We start from the raw sequence: 24601 nt of genomic DNA, 5'->3' as shown, positions 1-24601 counted from the left end.
TGTAGGTCAGAATGGAAAGGTTAGTTTTTGCCACAAGAGGGCATGTACGTTTTTTACATTTTGCTATTCAAATCCTGTTCAATAGAAGTTCGGCTCTGAGGGAGATGTACTTAAATGGAGAAATTGTATCTACTTCCACAATTTCTCTTTATAATAAGTGATACTGGCCAAATCCGGCACCCCTTACTGAGGCAAAACTCCTGTTGATTTCAGTGGGTGTATTGCCTGAGTTAGGGGCTGTGCGGGCTGGCCAATAGAATGACTGTGTGCAGAAAATGCATCTCTTCATATCATTTTTTGACATTTTGTTCCTTTAGGCCAATATTTTCAAATTTGTGTTTCTGAAGGTAGGTACTTAAATTCATACATGGGCACCTAAATAAAAGTCTGATATTCAATTATGCTTCCATGGAAACTCTGAGAAAATCAGGTCACTTTTATTTGCATACCTAACTTCAGAAACACAAGGGGGTTTAATAATCAGAGGGGTAGCCACGTTAGTCCACGAAAGCTTATGCCCCAATACGTCTGTTAGTCTATAAGGTGCCACAGGACACTTTGCCAAGGTTAATAATGCCGTTCTTAATGTTTTGTTGTGTTAATGTTGGGTTGTAAAACACATTTGCTGTGCTGTTTTTCAAAAAACACCTTTTACTCCTCCTCCTTACGGCTATGAGACAAAAAAAGGATTGAGAAAATGCAAGTCGTGTGAAAAATTTTTAATGTTAAACTTCAGTGACGCTCTTTCTACAGTCTTGATCCTACTTCCATTACACCAATGGGAGTAGAAACATGTCCTGTATCAACCCCGCCCCCCCACCCAGGTTTAGCGGATGCTCAGCCCAATTTATTACAAAAACGATTGTTAGGAATCCAGGAGAGAGAGCTCTTGGTGCCTGGCATGAAAGTAGATGAGAGGGATGCATTAACACAATGCAAAAGCCTTGACTTAGGGCTCAAGAAAAGGAATGTCAGCACAAAACGTTAAGCATGAAATAGTTTTTGTTATTGAGACTATTATAATAACAAGATGAACCCAACCTTATGGTTTCTGTACTATATATTACAAGTAGCTACTTTATGGGTGCCTTTTTATTGCGCTTTTGCCTTCTCAAACATCCTGATTAGGCTTATTTCCGAAGCCTGTTTGAACAGCCTGTCACTATTTGTTTAAGTTTCAAACCTGTTTTAAATAAACACATGCCCATTTTATGTATTAAAACAACAGAAGAGGGGGGCCTACCCCCTCTCCCTAGTGAAAACTGCTTTTAATGCCAAGAGAACTCTAAACTGTATACAGAATGTTCCATAAGTTAGGTCTCTTTCTATGTACATTAGTACTTGTAATTGGATTTTTGTAATCTAAATTTATCTGATTAAAATGAGTGCCTGTATTAAAAAAAAAAAAAATACCCCCCCCACACACGACTTGATACAAACTGCCTGAAGCGTTTGAAGTCCTCTGAGAAATACTCTCCCTAAGTGAAAATGCTTTGCACCCACACGGAGGCTCAGAGCCTGAATCCTGTGTACAGTTTGATGGGCCTCTGCAGAGCTGCCATGCTTACTGAAAAAGCTTGTAGATTTTGAGAGAATGGTAACTCTTGTAGTTTTTCGTTTTCTTTTGAACTTCACAGAAAGTTATGCCCCTCCTATAGAATTCTCTAGGACAGTTCAAAAACCCTACAGAAAGGATTTCCTTCTCTATGAAACTATAGGTTTTTGAAAGTAATTTCTGTAGAACCCTACTACACTCCTATTACAACAAAACCCTCCCTTTTCCTTTAATCTGTTTAAATTATGTTGAACTTTAAGGGAAGAGGGTGGTGAGGGAGGAATGGAATCCTCATGTACCTGCTGCATTCTCTTCTACAGTCCGAAAAGGACTGGCTGGTAGATCTATGGAGCTGAGTGTCATTACCAAACTGCCCAAGCTGCATGGAGGTCTTGACCATGATGTTCTACATGGCCAGCCTGTGAGGGCACCCCATGACAGTTCTGCTCCACCACACCCACCCACAGGAGTTGGAGAGGGGATCTGCTCCCCCCAATAACCAGTCATCTCCAGTTAGCCACCCCGTCATTATTTAAGGGTAATATCACTGCAAATTCATAAAGGCTCAGTATCATTGCTACATAATCTACCTCTCTCTCGTACAGTTCAGGCTGGGGCCAGCTTTTTTAGGCTGTGTAGAACTCAATATTTCCCATATGCTGAGCCCAGTGATGCATTAACAATGTGAGTTTTCTTCATTGAAAATATAAAGGGAAAAACCAGCTTAAGTGCCACACGCTGCATTTATTAGTAAGGGGGTGGTGGGCAGAGCAAACATGAGGAAGTAAAGACTTCCTTTTTCTACCTGAATCAAACAGCTGGTGAGGAAGTGACTTTATTTCCCTTGTTATCATTGGTTGACAGGATATCCTCTTGAGCCACATTGTATTGAATGAAGTGCCTATGAGACTTCCATTTCACTGAACGGGAATTGCCTTGTAGCTATTTTATGCTGCCCTCTCTGTGACTCCAAAATAAACAAACAACCAACACTAATTCTAGGCTTTTGAAGAAACTTTCATGACACAGCTTTACAGAGAATGACATAACTGCTGATGCAGAGAGTGAGTGGATGAATGACTCTTCACTTCTCCCTTGCCTTGATATATAAAGCTTAAATTTTCATAAATCTCTAGCTTTAGGAGAAGGATAGAGAATTGACTAAATCAGCCGTCTTATAAAATAAAACCTCATTAAAACGTCATCCTGCAAGTAACAAGAATGCTCCTGGAACATGAAAAAAACAGACAAATGTCTTGCTGTTTTTCCTGAAGAGTTCATTGGTATTTTATGTAAATACAGACTGAGTACATATGCAAATAAGAGCAGCTCAGATCTACAGTACGTTGTGCCTGGTTTTGGTGCTTCAAGGGCCTGACTTTTACAGAGGCCACTAGGTTTACGCTTGGAATGCTGAAATGTTAGCAGCCCAGCAGGCTGTGCTTTTCAAATCTTACTGCAAAGGAGCAGAATTGTACTGTAATAAAATCTGTGTTGAACACCACCAGGGAAGCATCCAGGAATGGGCTTGGTTCATTATGTTCATCATTGTGATGACAGGGTTTTTATACCCTACTTTGCACATCTGGGCAACCCACTGTGCAATACGTCAAAGCACTGCATTATTTTCCAGTCATCTATTTTCCAGCAGTGGAACTGGACTGGATTTGAGTCTTACCTTTCCCAAAAGGTTAACCTGAGGCCTAACACTTTTCAACCCAGTTAGACAAAGTATCTCTCACAATGGTGGCCTTGCTAAACTGTTCCTTATCGGTACTACCTGTTAGTGCAAATACCTGCCTTAACAACCCCACAATCTCAGGGGCAAATCATGCGGTTCTTATTCTGGCAACACTTCCATTTAAGAATAATGTGAATAAAGTCAATGGAAATATTGCCAGAATAAAGACTGCAAAATATGGCCCTCAGACTACAAGATCTATGAAACAGTTTTGATTTGTGCAGGCCAGCCCCTGTAAAGTGCTGAAAATACTTAAAGAGCTATATTAATAATTATAGTAAGTATTATAATAAGTATCGCATGAGTGGTGGTGTTCTCTCTTCTGGAGGCTGAGCTTATGAGAAAAGGGATATTTCACCCACTGTTCTGAGAGACCGGTAAATAAACCTTGGTTAGGGAGAGTGATTAATTCAGTTTGGTTAACCACATGATTGGTAAGGTAGTGGTAAGTCAACTTCCACAGAAATCTACACAGTGTTCAATCTCGGCTGCATGCTTGTTAAACCAAGTCAGTATGTGAAATGTTTAAGCAATGAATCTTAGTGTTTTCAGCTCACTAAGTTACGCATGGTTCTGCAATTCCCCCCAAAAACCCCAGACCCAGTGGAGGCTGCCTTGTTTTGCTTTCATTCCTGGAAAATGAGATACTTCTGGCACTGGGATACCAGCTGGAATATCATTGCAACAGCATTACCCAATCAGTGGTATCTGATGATGTGATACCTCTTCTTAGGGAGCAATATTTATTGGAAAATGAGCAGAGTGCGCGTGTGGGGGGGGGTCTGAGGGAAGGAGATCTGTATGACCAAGCATCTCAATTCCACAAAGAATAATTCAATTTTAGGCCCATCTTCCTGTTCTAGCCAAACTAGGTTATAAAATTAGTTTTGAGGCATTTAAATTGCATGTAGCATGATAGTCTAGGCGAATGTCAACATTTTTCTATTGTTCCAGCTGTGAGGAGGGAATAAACTTCATGTAACTGCTAACTGAAATTTCACATTACATAAATTAAGTAAAATATTATATTGGTACGAGTACATTTTTTACCATTAGAAGCTGGGTAAAATCTTGTTACGGGGTGAATCAAACTGATGTGTGACTGTGCCTTTCACTTATGATAGTTGTAAGAAACACTTAAAGGGGCCCAACTCAAAACAAGACCAAATAGAATCTGCCCAGAAACTAGCACCATGTGGGTGGAGGGGTTCTAGAGGGTAATGTGGCCAGCTGTGAGTGACAGCGGGCAGAACATATAGAAACTCAGAACAGATAAAGAACTGAGAGAGAGGCAAAAATGAATAAAGCCAAGTAGCCTGTGAGCACAGCGTGACCCTAGGAAAAGCTAGATAGAGATCTTTTGGGTTTATTGGCTTAAAGAGGCTTGGGCCTGTAAAATAAGAAACTGCTCCTTGTTGTTGTTGGTTCCTCCTGTGTTTGGCAAAGCAGGACTTTGATGCAATCTTGTTTTCTTTCAAGGAATATACAAAGAGAATACCAGACTCCATTGATTTCTACTTCCAACCTGAACATCCCTAGGACCCTGAAATGTCAGGCTGAAAAGGGCCATACCCTTCAAAGTGGAGAAGTTGGATGCATTATAGGTTATTACATTCTCACCTCTTTAAAAATCACTTTACAAATAGAAATAAAAGTGATAAAATGAGTGTGAAAAAGTCAGCCTGGGCCCACATTTCAAACTTGAGTATGTAAGGGTTCAAGCCTTCAAACACTTTACTACTGTGAGTAGTCCCATCACAGTTTACCGGGTTGAGGCCTAAACAAGGCAGGGGTGCTGGAACTAGGGGTGCTGCTGCACCCGCTAGCTTGAAGTAGTAAAAACAAACACCAAATACACGGTTTCCATCATCAGTACCCTCCACCCCCCATACTATACAAAAATTGTTCCAGCACCCCTGAAGTTAGGGTGCTTAATTCTGCACTTAAGCACTGAAATGCAGTTCTCATGTTAGATGCCTGACTCTCAATTTGGCACTAGACCACGTAACTCAGGAGCCCACGTTTACAAACTGGGTTCCCCTTGAGTGCTGTAGTAATACACAAAAATATTAGCACATGTGCCATTACAATCCCTGTGTGTTCCAGCTGCCAGTACCTATTAAAAACTGCTGCAAAAGAGTTAATTCATGTAAGTGTGAGAAATGGGAACCGAAAGTAGCTGCTTGTTGCCTGTTCAAGTTGTCATCAACACACTGCATCCAAGGTGGAGGGCCTGGTGTTTTATTACAGCTGTTCAGTTACACTGGATCATGGGTTTGAACCTTGCTTGTTTTAATCAGCAGGTGCTTACTGAGGTTAAAAAATACACACACAAGGAAGATTAGTTTCCTAAAAGGAACTTGCTCAGAGTGATCTCAGCATTAGCCAAGGCAGCATGAAGAGGGCGAATGGAACTAGTCTGAGCAGGCTGCATCATCAGCTGAACACCACGAGGGTCCAGTCATGCATTCTCTCTAGCTTTTGCTTTTTAACACCTTAGGAAAATATGTGATCCTTCTCGTTTAAACTAGACATTAAGTTTTGATCCAAACACCTTTGGCTTGACTGACCTGCCCTCACCCTTGAGCAATAGCTACCCAGGACTGCATTTGAACTCATGGGGTTCTAGTCCAGCGCCTGTTGTATACTCTGTGTTGCTCCAGCGCCTGATGTTAAAAGTTCATGCAGTGCCACTGGCACCTTCTTCAGAAATGCCACAAATGCCTCACATGGCCTAAAGCAGACTCCTAAAAAAAAAAAAAATCTTGTGATTGTCAAGTGACTTACAGAAAGAACTCACATTTGTAATGAAAGGGCTGCAACCAGAGTAAGAATGCTTGAGCCAAATAAACAGCCCAGGAGACTTTATTGGACAAGTACACCGCCTCCACCAGCACCTTGGAAAAATGATATGAACTTGTGCATGTGTGTTCTTTGGCAACTACATGTTTACTTGGAAAGACTTGATATAGGAAAAAGGAGTAGCAGCAGGGCTTTGGTTTTTGGCAATTCCTCTCCCTTGCCCCCCCACAAGTCAATCTCTTCCTATAGCACACGTTAAGGCAGGAGATACAGGAAACAGAAGCAGTGCTGACATTACATTGGGGAAGCATGGTAGAGCAATGTAAGCTCTCGTGATGACTACTCAGCACGCAATAATGGGAAGAATGAAGGCATCGGTTTGCAAAGTCTCCTCTTCATTGCTGCAGATTTTATGCTATTCAGTGTAGTGGCCTCCAGGAGTCCTACTTCATGACTTTATCTTCCCCTCTTCCCAAGCAATAAGGGGAAATGAGATGGGGAGGTTTCCTCATCTGCAGCTGGTTGGAAGGTAGATTTTCTTTGTCCTAGTGCCTCCCCTCTGCTCCCAGCTCCTGTTCTTTTCATAATATAAATGACTCACACAACTGGAGGAGCCAGGAGATGAACAAAGGGAGACTCAGCTGGCTCACGCACCTGCACAGCAGTGTAAAGAAAAATCATGAGTCTCCTGTGAAATTAGGCCCATGGGGGGGTTGTCATTAAAACGGATTTAATGGGACAAATTAAAACTTCTTCCTGCCACAATGAACCAAACTCTGCTCGTATTCATAATGTCCTAAAGCATCCTCCAGATTCCATACAGCGTCACACACCCGCTCCGCCCTACTGACTTCATTGGGGTTGCATGAGAGCTAATATGATAGACTTTGGCAGATACAACTACATTCCTTTTGTTCACGCAATTAAGCCCTTGTTAAATCTTAGCAGGTAAGAGCTAGCATGGACAATATGAAAATCCAGGGCCAGGTCAGTGTGTAAGAATATGATTAATATACAGATTGAGAGACTGCATTTTGTTATTCAAATCAGCTCCTTCGAAGTTCATTTGCATAGATAGTTGTAATCCATTAACTACGACAGTTAGGCTTGTTCAAGTACCACAGCACAGAAAACAAAAAAACCCGAAGACTTAAAAACAAGAGGCACCAAAGTGAAAAATAGCTGAAACTCCCTCAAAAAAGACAATTCCTGCTGGGATGTTTGAGAGAGCAACACTTTTCTTATCATACATGTTTTTCTGTACAAAAATAGTCTGCTAGTGATAGAAGCAAAGGCAGAAGGTCCATGTTTTAAAAGGTATTCCTATACTGCAATTAAAAACCCGCCGGTGGCCTGTGCCAGCTGACTCAGGCTCAAGGGGCTTGGGCTAAGGGGCTGTTTAACTGCAGTGTCGCCATTCCGGCTGGAGCCCAGGCTCTAGGACAGCGTGAGGTGGGAGAGTCCCAGGAGCCCAAACATCTACACAGCAATTAAACAGCCTGTCAGCGTGAGCCTGAGTGACCTGGCATGGGCCAGCTGCAGGTTTTTAACTGCAGTGTTGATATACCTGTAGTCACAAAACTGAACTGATGTTAAAGGAGAATAAGAAAAAGAAATCTTTTATTTTCAAAATCAAACCATCATTCATTTTAACTAAATGTTAAGCACTGATCTCTTTGTTAGTCTGTGCATTAATTTATACTACACTCTTCCTAGCAGGCTAAATAATTCTCACTGCAAATGAAATGCACCTTGAGAACCAATAAGTTTCCTAACACACTGACTATACCATAAACTTAGGATAGGATTTTATGGGTAGCTGAGCACCTGCAGCTCTAGCTAAAGTTGTGAATGCTCAGTCTCTCTTGCAAATCAGACCCCAGTACAAGCCCAGTAAGTTCCAACATTTTTCATGCAATTCTACCAGTTTACCAGACATAAACATTGCTAGGGTGTACACAGCTGATCACATGGTGACATGCTGCCTATTGCAATTTATCAATGGCTCATGCAGGGTGCACAGAATCTTTCTAGACTGAGCCATTAGGTAGAGTGAAAGCTTAGAGTGCAAGCCCTTTGGGGCAGGAACCATGTCTTTGTTCTGTAATCGTATAGCATCTAGCACTATGGGGGTCTCGACCAGAGCTCCTAGGCACAATCACAGTACAAATAATAAATAATAATAATAATAAGTCCCAGTAACAAAGTACCACTGAAGCCTGACATACCGCTGTTGGCAAACTGTACACACAAGTCTTTGGGAACAGCTGAAGTAAAGCATAGCCACAGCACACTGAATTCCTATTGTTAGTCACAATAGAAACTAAAAGGAACATTATTTGGTTAACCATTCTTTTTTGTGATCTTGGACACTATTAAGGCCTGAGCTTCAAAAGGGCTGAGCAAGCATACTTCCATTTGTTTTCCATTGGAGTTGTGGCTGTCCAGCACCTCTCACAAACCAGGCCCTTAGTGTATAGTTTCTGAGAAAAACAAATCAGATTCAAGTTCACAGAATGCTTAAGCCTGTCACAGTGATCTAGAGTTCACAGCACTAGGAAGGAGAGGGCCGTGATCCCGACAGGAAAACGCTTCATTTATTTATTTGTCTGGCTTTTACTACAATGAATAGGAAATTCACACAAAATTTCAGATAATCAAAAGAAGAGTAGGATGCAAAAACAGGAACACCGTCCGAGACAGCAATAAAAATTAAATATACATCCAAATTGTGCTGGAAGGCATTACTCTATTTGTGAAGTAACTATTACTTCAAAAATTGATAACTGTCAACCAAAATTGGCATGATGTAAGTGTATAGTAGAGCAAGTAAAGTGTACTGTATGTAGCACAAGTAAATCTTCTGTCTACCTAGGAAGCTAGGTCAGTGCCAATGGGTCCATCCAGAGTGAGGTTAAAAGGGAATGTGCTTTAGCTACAAGTGCTGCATAGAAGTTGATGAAATCAGGGACTGATAAAAACACTGTGTGGTACCAAAGTGAAATTGTATCAAACCAGTGTACTACCAGCATTACGCCATGATCTGGAAGCAGCTGCATTAAATGAAATGGACATCAACAGTCTGGAAGCAGTCGAGATGAGAGTTCCTTGGAAAAGGGGCAAGTGGAATGATTTTAATACAAAATGAAGAGGTTAGAAAGAAGGAGATCAGGATGTGAAATCAGGGTACGCCATTGGCTGCAATCAAAAAGATTACAGTGATGGGGAACTGCAGAAGACAAACAGATGATAAAATAATGCAACCACAACTGAGGTCACTCAGACCGATGGGCCCACCACCAACTAGGCAGCAAAACAGCGTGTGCACAGGCACGGCCAGGCTGGGCTTAATGGAGGAACAAGCCAAGGACAGGAATGAATGGCAATGCAGTAACTGCTCCCTCTGTCGGCAAAGATGCTCTGGGGTGAGAAGAAGAGAAGTGTACTGTGTGCTTCCTAAAATCTATTCATTTAATTCTAATTAATTTTAATAACTAGGTGTTCAAAAGTCATCACTGCAAATATTACAGATTCTTCTATATGGAGAGAACCCAAAATATCCTCTTCTCTGTATACATCCCACACACAGTGATTTCTGCACTAGCAACCACCACTGGAAGGCAAATCCCTGTCTAAAGTGGCCACTTCAAGTATCTACAAGAATTTATTAAAATGCTATCCACATAGAGGATAGCTAGGCACAGAGGAAAATAAATACAGGATCCTTGGGATCCACATCTGGTATAAAGAGAGGAACCAGATGCAGCAATGAATCACAACAGCTGGCCATAGCACTGCACACAGGATGACTCCTGCTGGCAGCCACCTGCTAGGGCTGCCTCAGTTGAGAAGATGATCAAGGTCTCAAGTCTCCCCTGCCCTCAAGCTCTGCCACACCCCCACTTTGCCCCATGCCCCCAAACCTCCCATCCCTAGTGTGCCTCTGCCCCCACCATCAGAGGTGGGTTGGCGCAGGAGCTATCTCTGTTCGCGTTATGCCCATGGGTAGTTCACCTCTGCAAAGAACATTGTCTGTTGGCTATTCACAGCTGTAATCCAATGAAGAAGTGACATAACCACCAATGATATGGCTTTAGGACCATCTCTAATTAACTGTTACATTTTAGCCTGTCTCAGGAAATAAATTTTTGTCTGATATGCTGTCTAGGTTCTTATACCACACACATTGCTGTGGAATCTGAGCATCTAGTGATAGATGGATGCAATTTAGTTAGACCTTCTGCAAGCTGACAGTGGAAGTTGCAACCCAATATCCTATTGCTCCTAAATACAGACAGCTGTTTGCCAGAAACCAGCTCTAGTGAAGCTGCCTCAAAAGTTCCCAAACTTAGCAGGCCTTCTGCTCGGTTATGTTCCCAGATAACGCAAGAACATAGAACGGGAAACTTGCCAAGCATCATGCGGAACCAAAACAGAAATTCAAAGTGCTGCAGGTCTGAGAGCCAATGGAACATACCAGCCTGCCAAAATGCTACTGTAACATTCCCAACAAGGTCACTGCATCAAGATTTTACTTTGAACTTGATTTTCTTTGTATCTGTCTGTGTGGGGAATATGTCTACACATCAAGTAGAGTGTAGCCACAGCAGCATGGTGGCGAAATTGGCTAGCCGCCCTGAGTGCATACCCATTGGAGACGTCAGGCATGTACATGGGGTGGGTAGCTCCTTCCACCACTTGTGCCATGTGGATGTGTCTTCTCAAGTGGGACTCTCACTCCCAGCTGCAAGTGTAGACATACCGTAAGAGGCTCATCCATCAGAGGCCAGGAGCATCACTGCTTCTTTAATTCATAGTAAATAAAAAAGTCACAAACAATTACAAATCATTTCTTCGTTTCAAAAGTTGGAATCGGCCTTCAGATTTTGTGGATACTTAAGGCTTGATCCTGCTCTGATTGTCAGTAGGAACAGGATCATTCCCTGAAAGAGCAGTTTTAAATGCCCCTTCTTCTGATTATCATACGAGTCAAGACAAGAAGATAGAGAGGGACTGAAGTTTGGGGAAGATTAAATTGTACTAAATACTGTTCAAAAATACTCTATGTTAAACTGGAGGTCTGATTTGCTTAAGGGAAGAGAAAAATGGAGGGCTTGTCTACGCTAGAAATTTTGCTGCTTTAAATATCCCAGTATAGTTAAAGTGGCAACCCCTAGAGTGGGCCTGATTATAATGGTATATGAAGCAAAATAATCTATACTGATATAAGGCATCTTTATAGTGGTATAAGTGTGTGCACACTCGGGCTATGTCTGCACTATGGACCTTACAGCTTTGCCACTGTAAGGTCTCCTTTGTAGCCGCTCTGTGCTGGTGAGCAGGGCTGGCCTTACCATGAGGCGAACTGAGACGGCCACCTCAGGTGCCAGGTTATGGGGGGGCACCACTAGGACCCAGAGTGTAGAAAATTATGTCTGCTGCTGGTGCATATGTATTCTCTCTGCTCGAGATGCACAGAGATGGTGGAGTGCTGTGCTGGAGGAAGGAGGGCACAAGAGATGTAACAGGCAGGCAGAAGAAAAGGTGAGAGGGAATAACAAAGCAGCAGAAGCTGCAGGGAGAGAGGAGGAGGAGCCTCTTACGTACCTCTCTAGCATGCCCAGGAGCCTGGACTGATGAATACCAGCTTCTCAGGGAGCTTCCTGTTTCCTGCTGCTTCCCTGAACCCACTTGAGGAGAACAGGCAGTCAACTGAAGTAGTAGGAGTCAGTTAGGCCCTTAAGATGCTGATCTCTTCCCTCACTCAGGCCCTGCTACCAGCCTGCTTATTTGTCCCCTTCAACTGAGTGTTGAGAGCCACTATAGCTGGCACAGAACAGCAGTCATGAGTGAAAGAAGAAAACGTCCCTCTGGGCCAGCATTCAGAAAAAGAAAGCAAGCAAAGGAAACTTTTCTATCTAAGCAGGCAGGAGCTCTCCTGAGATACATAGACACAAATGTTCACGGGGAGCCTTCAGGCCCCAGTGAGGATGTGAGTGGTGAGGAGATGCCTGATCTTCCAGTTAGTCAGAGTGCAGGTGACCTGGCAGCTACTGCAGCATCCATATCTCCATCTCATATGGATGTAACCATGCACATTCCTGAAGAAAAGTGTAGATCAGAGAAGAGCGTGGTGGAAGCGCAAGAAACAGCTGCTGCTGAGTTTAGTTCCTTAAGTCTAGATGATCCAGGACTGTGGACCAACTTGAGCAGTAGCCTGAGGGACTTCCTTGTACTGCATGGGCCACAGCAAGTGAAAAACTTCATGTTCCCATGCAGTTCTCATTCATTGAACTTGGTGGTCAGTGACCCAGCATCAGCTTCTAGTGACACTGCTGAATTTTTAAATGTAATTCAAAGCATCTATTTATTTTTCTCTGCATCAACTCATCAATGGCAAATTTTGAAGCAACATCTGGGAACATCCTCTCTGACACTGAAACCACTGAGTGCCACACGATGGGAAAGTTGACTGGAGGCGTTCAAGCCTTTCAAACACCAAATTGGGAATATAGATGATGCTGTAGTTGCCATTATGGAGGATAATGCTATGATAGGAACTGTTCGTGGGAGAACAGTGGCAGAGGGAAATGGAATCACCAGAAACATACATAACTTCAAATTTCTGTGTGGCTTAGTGTTGTGGCATGATATACCGTTTGAAATAAATATTGTAAGCAAGAGACTCCAAGGTGTTGACCTTGATATATCTGGAGCAATGGAACAACTGGACAAAGCAAAGTCATACCTACAGTCTTACCGGTCAGATGAGGGATTTCAACATGTTCTGAAGAGTGCACAGAAGTTGGCAGAGGAACTTCACACTGAAGCTATTTTCCCACCCATTCAAGAATACAATAGTCACCAAAGAAGATGACATTTTGATTACGAGGCACGGGATAATCCCATAAGAGACCCCAAACAACAATTCAAAGTTGAATTCTTTAATCAGGTGCTAGATTGTGCAATACAGTCAGTTGAAGAACGTTTCATGCAGCTCAATGAACACAGCAGTATATTTGGGATGTTGTATGATATTCTAAAACTCCCCACTATACCTGAAGAAGACCTACACCAGCAATGCAGGGCACTAGAAACAGTGTTGACAGATGATGACATGCGCGATATTGACACAAGTGAATTAGGTGATGAACTGAAAGCCCTTTCAAGATACATTTCAGCAGGATCAACTCCAAAGGCTGTTCTGGAATATATGTACATAAATAAGAGGACCACCCTCTTTCCAAATGCTTTTGTTGCTCTGCGCATACTTCTAACACTTTCTGTAACGGTTGTCAGTGGAGCATGCAGCTTCTCCAAGTTGAAGTTAATAAAAACACATCTGTGCTCCACAATGACACAGGAGAGGCTGGTCGGCCTTGCAACCATCTCAATAGAGCATGAGCTGGCCCAGAGTGTGGACCTTCAGCAGGAAGCAGTTCAAATCTTTGCAACCAAGAAGGCATGGAAAGCACCACTTTGATTATTCAAACAGATAAAAATGCCAGTGTTTATTATGCAGACAAGAAAAGTTACATTTGCTGTTCAGGCGTTTGAAAGTTAAGTGTTACTTAAAATTTTTGAACAAGGCATTTGAAGTTGTTAGTTCTCCTTTACTGGGGTAGGTAGCAGAGCAGTACCATGAGAGAAGTAGAACAGGAAGAAGGCAGAATTGAGACCTTTCAAAATTTTGGCCCAAGCGAGGGGGCATGGGGGCATCATTTGAGTTCCCCGCGTTAGGTGCCAAAATGTTGTGGCCCAGCCCTGCTGGAGAGAGAGAGCTTTCCTGAATGAATAATTAAACCACCCCCCACTAGCAGCCGTAGCTATGTCAGCAGGAGAGCGTCTCCCGCCGACAGAGTGCTGTCCACACCGGTGCTTTTGTCGGTGAAATTTGTCAGTTGGGGTGTGTTTTTTTCACATCCCTCAGCAACAAAAAAGTGTTAGTGTAGCCAAAGGCTAGGGCTTATACTAGTATAAATAATCCGTTTAAAAAAAAAATCACACCCCTAAATGACGTAGTTATACCAATATCACTTTTCTGGGGCAGACCTGGACCTAGTAAGCCAAGAGGAGGGGGTGAGGGAGCAAGGGTGGAGGAATCATTTGCAGGCTACTGATTTATTATAATTTGTTCTTTAAAAGATCTTGCAGATCTTTCATGAAAGCAGATAAAACAAAAACAAAAAACCACCACACCAAAGACCCTTTTCCTCTCCCCTACTACTTAATCCCATAACATTAAAGTTAGATTTGTTGATTTGTTTCTGGAAAGCAAACTGAACCAAGTCCGTGACTGCAACACTACGTTAATTTGGTTATTTGAGAAACACTTTATTTTAAATGTTCCCCACAGAGTCGTTAGTATTTTTTTATATTTTATTTCCTGAATCTGTTTGACCTGAAAGGAGAGCATTTTTTACAAGCCACAGGATTGTAGGATCAGAGTAGTTAAGAGAGGGAACAGACCTATTGGATCATTAACTTCATTTCCCTGTGAGTCCCCCAGATATTGGGGAGATAATAAAGAGAGCATCTGACTGGGAAAAAAGAATACTCTGCTGCACTGTTTCCATCTTGCCTGGCTCTTTTCTCCATACATTTTGGGACCATAATTTTATAATAAAAATGTGGGAGACGTTATTATTCCCCCTGTGTCTGCCCCGCCTCTTTCCTATATTTTCTCATTTCATTTTAGGCTTTATTCTCTCACTCAAATTCTCATTGCTTGCACCTTACTCCTTCTATTTAGTCTAATTTTCTTTTTTGTATACTTTGTCTATATTTTGTTCTTGTACATTTCTTTCAGATCTTTAACCTCCCTTCCCTTCTCCCCCCCCCCCCCTCTTTACCTTCTCCCTCCCAGTGCTACCCTGGGAAATGTCTGCAAGGCACTAGTTATGCCTCTCCTCTACTCATAAATTGGCTACTCCCAACCACAAATTGCAGTGAATGTAGAAAAGGACAAAGACATGTTTAGCATCACATTAGCTAATCATTGTAAAACCCTAGTCCCAGTAGGTTTCAACCATGACCAGCTGACACAATGCTGGACATAATTTATCTGTACCAAATGCAAAGTTTTGAGTAGCATTGTGTTAATGAGACTCTTCAAGGTCATGTTTTAACAAATTTTATTGTGAAGTCAAGCCCCACATGTGGCTCTGAAGAAAGTATAAACTGATTTATAAAATGTGTAATGCATGCTCAAAATTGAAACTCAAGGTTATTGGAGAAGCCAGAAGCATGGGGGGAAACTTGTATTATATGTGCTTTCCTGATATAGTTTACATCCCCATTGAAACTGTGATTGGGTTAAAACATTGGTTTCAATACAGTTATATGAAATGCTGTGAAGCCAACACAAAATCATGACAGCAGAAATGGAAGGTATGGTCACCCTATCCATGTGGCTCAAATTTTAGCTAAGAGCATTTGTCTTGTTGCCTGAAGAGAGGTTTTTCCTTCCATTCTGCAGTCTCCTCAATGGTCAAAGAGATATTAGCAGCTGGGCTGCATGAGAAGTTCTCTGAAGGCTCTGAGACTGACATGTCTACAGGAGGACATGCTCTTGAGGATATATTTGGCATCTTTCTCCTCACCTGTGTATCTGGCTACCAGAAAATAAATTGTTCAGCATTTTGAGAAGATTGCAGTTATCTTTCCACTCACCCTTTAGATAAGAAAAAAATCCCTCTCAAAAAAGTTTTGTTAAGCCTTTCCCACCAAATGGAAGCAGAAAAAATTCCGTTTCTAAAAAAAAAAAATTAATACGGGACTGATCCTCTCTATTTAATTTCTTAGATGTGTCTCTTATCAAATCTCTTTGGATACAAGTAAAATAATGTCACCTCACATAGATACAGAATCTAATATTTTGAACACAGGAACTGCCGTACTGGATCAGACCCATGGTCCATCTAGGCATTATTACTCAGTGGCTTAGCTACTATCACTTCTTCAATTAACTTCTGTTTGTTAGTTCAGACAAAGTCAAGAATAGCTGCCCTCCCTTCAGGTGCTCTAGAACTAGCTGTTCCAAGATGCAATCATATAAAGTGTCAAGAAATTGTTTGTTTAAATTTTGTCCTGTTGTGCCATTTAACCAGTTTATATGTGTGTCTTACATTATCATTTTGTTCGAGTTTGCTGCCTCTTTGATTTCTCTCAATGTTGTGCACTCAATTTCCTTTTCTTGATCACAAGGTTGGTAGTATAGCCTTACTAATATATTTAGATTCTTATAGCTTGGGATTTGTATCTTTGTATTTGGCGATTCAATGATGTGGCCCTTTCCACTCAGAATTTTTTCTCTCACTAGAGTCTATCTAATCCTTTAGTTACAATGGTGGTACTCTACCTTTTTGGACTAGCCTGTTTTTCTTGTATAGGTGTAATTAGGCATTGCAGTATCCCATTGTTTTTTGTCATTCTACCACGCTTCCATAATGTTTATTATATGAAGGTCCTCATCCATTGCAAGGCATTCAAATTAATGTTTTTTTATTTTTAAACTTCACATATATGTATAGATATTAATAGATGTTTATTATTCTTTAGATATTAATAGATGTTTATTATTGTGTAGGTACCTTTTCTTATTTAACTCTAATCTGACATGCTGCTGGTTTTATAGCATTTACCTGTGTTTTTATCCTGTCCCTGTTCAAGTTCAGTTGTAATTTGCATCCTATCCTTGGTTGGATACACAGATATTGTTGTATTACGAACGTCTTTAACAGACATTTCTATCTGACTATGTGCTTCTTGTTCCTGCTGGCTCCTGTCCCACTCTTAATCAGTCCTCTAAAACCTTGTTTGTTTTACATGGCAGCTGTTGGTTTCATTTTGATCCCCTCTGTATAGGGTCCCCCTTCCTCAAAATGTTTCCTGATGCCTAATAAACCGACACCATCTTCTTTGCACTGTTTTCTCTACCAAGCATTGAGACCCTGAAGGTCCCTCTGTTCACTGGACCTGCATAAGAGACTGGAAGTATTTCAGAGAAAGCTACCTCTGAGGCCTTGGACCTAGTAGTCTAAATTTAACTTCTAGGACCTTTCTCCTGCATCTCTGGTACCAAGATGTAACATGACCACAGAGTCCTCTCTAGCACTTTCAAAAAAGGACTTCATTGGGAGCTGCTGGGAAAATCAGGCCACTTATTTAGGTGCCTAATTTTGCCATTAGGCATGTTTGGAAATCTTGGGTGAAGTAATACGTTACAAAATTACAGTATAGATGAGGACAGGGCAACCTAACTTTACGCTCCCATTTTTGAAAATCTTGGCCATATCACTTTCTAAAACTATGATCACTTGGGCTAAAATTTGCTTGGTTTTTGCTTAAATGTGACTTGTTTGTAAATTCTGAAGAAATCTATTTACTTAGAGTTGAATTTTCTGCTACACTGAAGAATTTGAGGGGGTTCCGAGAAAAGCAACAAGAATGACTCACAGCATGGCAAAAACACTCTCATATGAACAGAAATGGAAAAGTCTGGGGCTGTTATCTTAGAATGGAGCTGAATAAGAGGGGACATGACAACAAGTTGATAAAATAATGATATTTAGGTTAAATAGGGAAAATTGAAGCTCCCTGTCTCATAACACAAGAAAAAAGGGACCTTTAATAAAATCAAAAAGTGGCAAATTCAAAACTGATAAAAGGAAATATTTTTTCACACAACACATAATCAGGCTTTAGGATTCACTGGCATAGGCTGCTGAGGTCAAGAATAGATTGGAAGACTCAAAGAATAGATTGGAGAGTTATAGGGAAATACTGGTACATAGTCAATATTCATAACTTTAGATACAAAAAGTATACGTGCATACAAATAGGATAATCATATTCAGCAAATTATAACTTTTCCATTGATACCTTACATGACATACTTCGTATAAATCATATGATAATCATATTACTGTGGTAAATATGGGGGTGCCAGGGTGTTGCTTTTGGGTACAGAATGTCACAGGGGAGTGGGGAAAGGGTTAACAAATCCCACTTGACAAGCCCTAGGGTTGTGGTAAGTAAGGCCCAGATTCTCTGCGATATTTAGTCTCTAAATACCCTTTGAGGATCTGGGCCTAAGGACTTGACACAAACTCACACAGAAACTCAGAGACATGTAACACCAGGAACATATGCCACATCTCCTGACAATAGGATTTCCAGTCCGGTGCAGTCATCACTCTCTTTGCATCTTCTGACCTGAGAATCTCAGACTGATGCAGATAGGGACTTTAGTCAATGTTCAGTCTGAGATTCTCAGGTCAGAAGATGCAAAGAGAGTGATGACGGCACTCGACTGGAAATCCTATTGTCAGGAGATGTGGCCTCATGGACCTCAGCTGGGTGCGTCCATGCCTGTAAATGTTAATGTGAGTGCAAGACTGAGAGAGGTCTGCAGCTTGTCACAGCATCACAGTGACAGAGGGCACCCCAGTCTTGTGACACAGAGGGCTCACCAGTACCCCAATTCCAGAATGCAACCTGGGGAAGTTCATTACACCCCTGCACAAGCGGGTTGAGATTCATCCATGCTCAGATCTGGGGTGAGTATTCTTCCTTCGATCGTCACTACAGAGATAGGTTGCTCACAGCAAATCAGTTTTAGCTTGTCTTTTACTTTATCTAGCTTTATATTCCTGCACTTGGTTACGATAGGAAAATAAGTCTGACCCACATTTGTGTATTATCTTCCTTCAGATTCAAAGAATAAACAAAATAATGAGAAAAAAATTGTCATTACTTTTCTCAAATATTCTTCAATCTCTTAGGTATCTGGTGAATTCACTGGAATGTTACAGGACTGTTCTTGTGGCCTAGTCCTAAATGACTTATTTTATCTTTTCAAGCCATCTATACACCATTTATTGACAGAACAATAGATGCTTGTCAACACCTGCCACCTGACAGAATGACTAGGGAGTATTATAGTCTGATTTAGAATATAAATCAGCTTTTGCACAGTACCCAAAAGTTTTTCTGTAAACAAAACCCAGAGGCAAAACTAAACACTAAATATCAGTGTAGTAGGAGGCAGACCAGACATCAGGAACATTACAAAGAAATAAAATTCAGTTCCTAGTGACTTTTTTTGCCCGTTGGTGACTATCCACTAGAAATTATTTAACTAATCAGCAGATCCCACTGGTCACCAGCTGGACTTGTGCTATATCCATCCTGTACATTGCGAGGGTCTGTATTTTTCATCAAGGGCCTGATCTAAACTCCACTGATGTCAGTGGAAGATTCCTATTGTCTCAGTAAGCTTTGGGTCAGGCCCTTAATAAGCCACTGCTGACGAGGCGAGGTAGAGCATCCTCTCCAGCGCAACTCTGAATGGGGCTTCATAGGCACATGGGGCTAGATTTACAAAAGGAGTGAGGTGCCTAATTGCCATTTTAGATATCAGGCCCCACTGGGATGCACAAAACCTCTGCTCAGCTGCCCCTGAGCCATGCAGGCGCCTAAACACACTCAACGCCTTAACTTTTGCAGTAAAAGTTCCCTATGTTTCTGCCTCCGAGCATGTGCGCTGTACCCCACGCCAGGCATGTGGACACTTGGGCCCCGGTGAGATACACAAGCTGGGGAAGAGCAGGTGTTCCTCCACCTAATGTGCATGCAGGGCCCAGTCTGGTGCTCACAGCTCAACTACCAGCTTGGGCCCCTCTAGGGACATGCATTCAAGTCCCTCCTCCACCTGAGCAGGAGAGAGGATTTGACAGGGATCTGTCATGTCTCAGGTGAGAGCTCCAATCGCTGGGCTATAGGGTATTCTGAGGTGGGGCGCACTCAGTTTCCACTCTTTGAAGCTGTTCCACGGGCTTATTTTAAAAAAAAAGAAAAAAAAGGTCTTTGGCACAGGGGGACTGGATCCTGGGGCTCTCAGGTCCTGCATGCTCTACCCACCACATTACAGCATCATCCTCCCACTTGCATTCAGTCATTCTCTCTCTTTCCCCCTTCCTCCACCACCCAACAATTTCCCCCTTATGTAGCCACAGTGAAACAGTTTCAACAGGAGAGAGTGAACGGGCATCTCCCACTGGCTAGATTAGGTGAGGAGCTGCCTCATGTGCTTGCCCTTTTTGAATCCCATTCTGAGGTGACTGTCTCCTCCCATCCATTGTGTAGGGAACCTAGGCACCTAACCTAGGCTTTGTGAATCACAGTGCTTTTCTAGATGCCATCACCATGCCTAATTTCTTTGTGAATCCAGCCCATGGGCAGTGGGTGTGCAATGCTGAGGACCAACTGGCCAATAACACATGGATAGCAGGCTGTAACGCTGACCCTGGAGGGGGCTTTGCAGGCATTCTGTATAGTTCCTAGAGCATTCCTACCTTTTCAAAGCTTGTACCATTCCCATGCATAAAACCAGTTTACTTGGGCTTTACATGGGACCCTGACTTGGCCCTAAACCATTAAAGATCTGAGCTCAGGTCCAGTTGAAGTTGCCCTTGTCAGATTATGCAATTCTTGTCTTTAATAAATGCTTCCTAAAGTCTTCAGTTTTTAATCAAATCACCCTACTGTATAACAAAGAATGATCAACAACATTTTGTGTGTTCACACATTCCCAAGCCTGATAAAATGCTGTATATTAAGAATCAAAGTGGAGTCAGTACCCTCACAACATATATTAACTATACAATTCAATTAACTAACGCAATTCCTATTTCATTAGAACAGACGCTATTTATGACCTCAAATGGACAACAATTTGATGGGGGCACTGCAGAATTTTAATTAGGGAAATAACAAAGAAAAACTGAACGGCGGGAGGGTGGAAGGTCTGCCAGGAAGAATTGTTCCAAAGAATTTAAAACAAAAGATGTATTTGTTTTACTAAGGCTTTCTCCTCCTTCCCCATCAGCAGTGGTGCAGAGAACAAAACATTGTTGGCTTTCTTTGACTACGATTAACCATTTACAAGGAAGGCTATGTCACCATTTATACTGTAGTACAGTATACTGTGCACCTGTAGGTACAGAGAGACGGATAAAACAAAACTCTGTGGGTCCCCGGGTACTTTTCACACACTATGGTACAAATTAAGAGCAACTCCACTGAAGGCACTGGAGTTATGCCAGTTTAAAGCCTGTGTAACTCAAAGGATAATCAAGCCCTATAATTATCAATAAAGTGGACTAACAAAAAGACACTTAATTGTAATATATTTGATCAAATACAGAATGCCACACATCTGTACAATCACTGACAGGGTTAAAGTAGAGATGAGCTGAGAGTGAACTACCAAACTTTTGTATGTTAGCATTTCCATCTAAAAACACATTTATTTTTACAGGTATGTTAAAGATTGGGTGGGAATGGAGTGCAGGAGCTTGTTGTTAATTCACTCCCCAAACTACTGCTTGTTTCAGTTGCCATAGCTACAACATTTCTTTACATGCTGCTTTGGGAAAAGGAGCAGTGATGTAGTTCCAATAGTGAGAGTGATGTAGTCATGCCAGAGTCCATGAGGTTACAGAGGCCCAATGAGATGGAGTGGTGCTTCAGCATTTCACTTGGCGCATGGGATCAGAATGCCATTCATCCCTGCCACCTCTGAGTGGAATTGAAACTTGTCACACAGGGATTGCTACTCAGGATTGGCCCGGCCACCTCTACCCCATGATGACGGAGCGGCTGGGCCAGACCTGAGTGGGACTGTTACTCCATGCACCAGGTTGTAATGCCACTCATCACTCAGATTTGGTCCATGCTATGTGAAAGTGGGAACAAGCAGAGCCACTGGGTTCAGGAGGAGCCACCATAGCTAGGATGGGAGTGGAGAGCTGAGCTGGAAGTGCTCCAGGGAGTGACCAGGAAGGCCCCGGGGTGGTGGCTGAAGGGCTAGGGGAAAGTTGTTTGGGGTGAGGGGTTGGGGCAGAATTGGGAAGGGGACTCCAGCCCTTACCTATTCTTGCACCAGGGTTTTCTGGGGTTTTGTTACACCAGTGAAAAGGCGCAAACATAAGTAGTTTGCATACCTCAACCTATCTAATACCAATTGGCTTATTAATATCAATAGTTTCAACTGACCCAGTGGGCATTTCAATGATTTGACTCAACTCTCATCAAAATCCTACAAAATTCACTATTGCTGATTATATAAGAAAATAACATCCTCTTGTCAGAAATTTGATTTTTTATTATTTACTTATATAATGCCAAAAGTGTTCCAGGTACTTCCTAGACACGTAAGAAGGGAGATTCTGTTCCAAATATAAACAGGCAACATAAGAATGGGAAGCTTATACAATTCTTTTTCTTTTCCTTTTCTTCCTATTTACCATTATTTGTTGTTTCTAAAACATGCTTATTTTCTTTAAGCTTTTTTTTTTGTTTTTAACCCTTGCTTTTTTCTTTTAATATAGCCCTTTTAAGCTTTAATACAAAATTAGTAACTAAAATCATATAAAGCTTCCCAGATTTTGCATTATAAACAATGTACCATATAGGAAGGAACTGGATATGTAGCAAGATGCAGCTGTTTAATCTGGATATTTGTTGATCTGGGTCAGTAACTGGGTGGGTATTTGTCAAGGGCCAGTGGGTGGTAATGGCGGCAAATGGCTTATAATAGACATGGATTATTTTTAATTTTGGTAAACATATCCAGATGGATGTGATTTAAATTCATACATGGCAAGGCAATATATTTATTAAAAAGATTTTAAAACTAGTTTCATAACATTGTTTACAATAAAACATCTCACTATTATTACATAGTACTTTTAAGTAATACTTGAAACCAGGTTACCATATCTTAAAGAAAAAGAAAAAATATTTTACCTTTTACCATGCCAACATATCTGACGTTGCTTATATGTTAGATGTAAAATTTGTATTTTTTTCATAAGGGTAGGTCAAAAATACCAGCACCGTTTAATACTGACTCTCTCAAACTTACTGTAAGTGAAGCCAGTTTTACCAGAATAGACCAAGTTATTTTATTGTCAAATAACTTTTTTTTAACACAAAGAAAACAACAGAAAAAGTACAGTTACTAAATATGAGACACCGTAGAAGGGGAATTTCCAGAAGTCACTGATATTAGCAATTCACCTCTACATTCCCTTCCCCTCTAGTTTCAAGATGGGATGATTATAAAAAGGCTGATTTGTCAGAAAAATGAAACTGAGCAAATTTGCAAACTGACACCAACCAACCTGGGGAATTCCCACGCCTGCACGTCTGACATGCATCCAAAGAAGCAACAGACCTGAGACAGAATTATTTTATGTTGTTAAGCATAACTCTTTCCCCCTTTCCCTATTTCTAAACCTCAGTATTAATGATGATTAAAGTTTTACTTTAACTTTTGTTTGGCCCAAACTATAATAGTCCTGGTTAGAGCAAAAGACCAGTTTTATTTAGCCTTGCCTTGCCCCTTATGTAGCCATTTACACCTGTTCAAGGTGAATGTAAACACTACGTGATCAGAATGGTAGCTTTTTGTACACCCACTTTGCACAGGAGACATTTCTATGCCAGTGTGCAAAGCAGGGGAGAATCATGCCCTGGGTATTCATTTTTAATGGTTCACCTAATGAGAACTTTTTATGAAGCTACATTGCATAATTTCCTTTAACTTTTTTTCCATTTGTTTTTGGCTTAACTGATAGGGGATGAGGAGGAAATGTCTGCCTAGAACAATCACCTATCTCATTATCATTAGAGGGCTGTCTCTGGATAATCTTACTGTCTTATGGACACAATTTGAGATATCCTATAAATTATGTTAGTGTTATCTGTATCAGTGTTGTTATCATCATAGTAGAATATAACTGTAAGTTAATATGTTCAAGTCTTCTGCATTGTCTTTTATGCAACCGATTGTACAAATCTGACACCAGACTATGCTCTGTTACAGTACTGTAAATCTGATGTAACTCCGCTGAAGTCAATAGAGTTACTATGGATTTAAGCAGGTGTAACTGAGAGCAAATTAGCTTTTAGATGGTGGAAGTTGAAGTTAAAGAGTAATACATATGTATCTTCTTCTTTTGTTCTTGGAGACTATTTTTGGCACTCAGGAAGGATTCACAAAAACTGATAATACCTATTTTGGTCAATTTCACATAATTCTTAGTTTTCAGTATTCCAGAGGCGTGCGGTGTGCAACAGGCTTTAGAGAAATGAGGACACACTACTGTCTCACCCTATGCTTATGTAAATAGAAGTACAGCATTCCTACTATCTGATTGGGAGCTGTATGTTAAAATAGTTGAGAACAGTGTCTTAAAACAATATTTGAGACTATTCAATGGGATTGAGTCCAAATATTGTATTCTAAAACGAACACAAGGTCTTCTGATGATCATAACAATGTGGTTTTTAAAGTATCACTTTAAAAGGTCAGCTATACCACCCCTCTAAGAGCACAAAGTATAGCGGATATATTGAGTCATACATATTGTTCATTGTTCATTTGCATTTGGTGAAATCCCTGAGTTGGACCCAATTTAGTAAGCAAGCACAGC

The 24601-nt window shown here is 41.3% G+C and overlaps 1 protein-coding gene across 3 annotated transcripts in view; it reads right to left on the bottom strand.

The window, feature by feature from the left end:
* Positions 1-24601, bottom strand: part of BCL2 (BCL2 apoptosis regulator) — a 127349-nt gene that overhangs the window by 4503 nt on the left and 98245 nt on the right. The gene's annotated exons all lie outside the window — the stretch shown is intronic.

Source organism: Lepidochelys kempii, chromosome 2, assembly GCF_965140285.1.
Source record: "Lepidochelys kempii isolate rLepKem1 chromosome 2, rLepKem1.hap1, whole genome shotgun sequence".
In the NCBI taxonomy this organism is placed as follows: Eukaryota; Metazoa; Chordata; order Testudines; family Cheloniidae; genus Lepidochelys; species Lepidochelys kempii.
The sequence above is the reverse complement of the archived record's forward strand: the minus strand, read 5'-3'. Positions and strand labels throughout refer to the sequence as shown.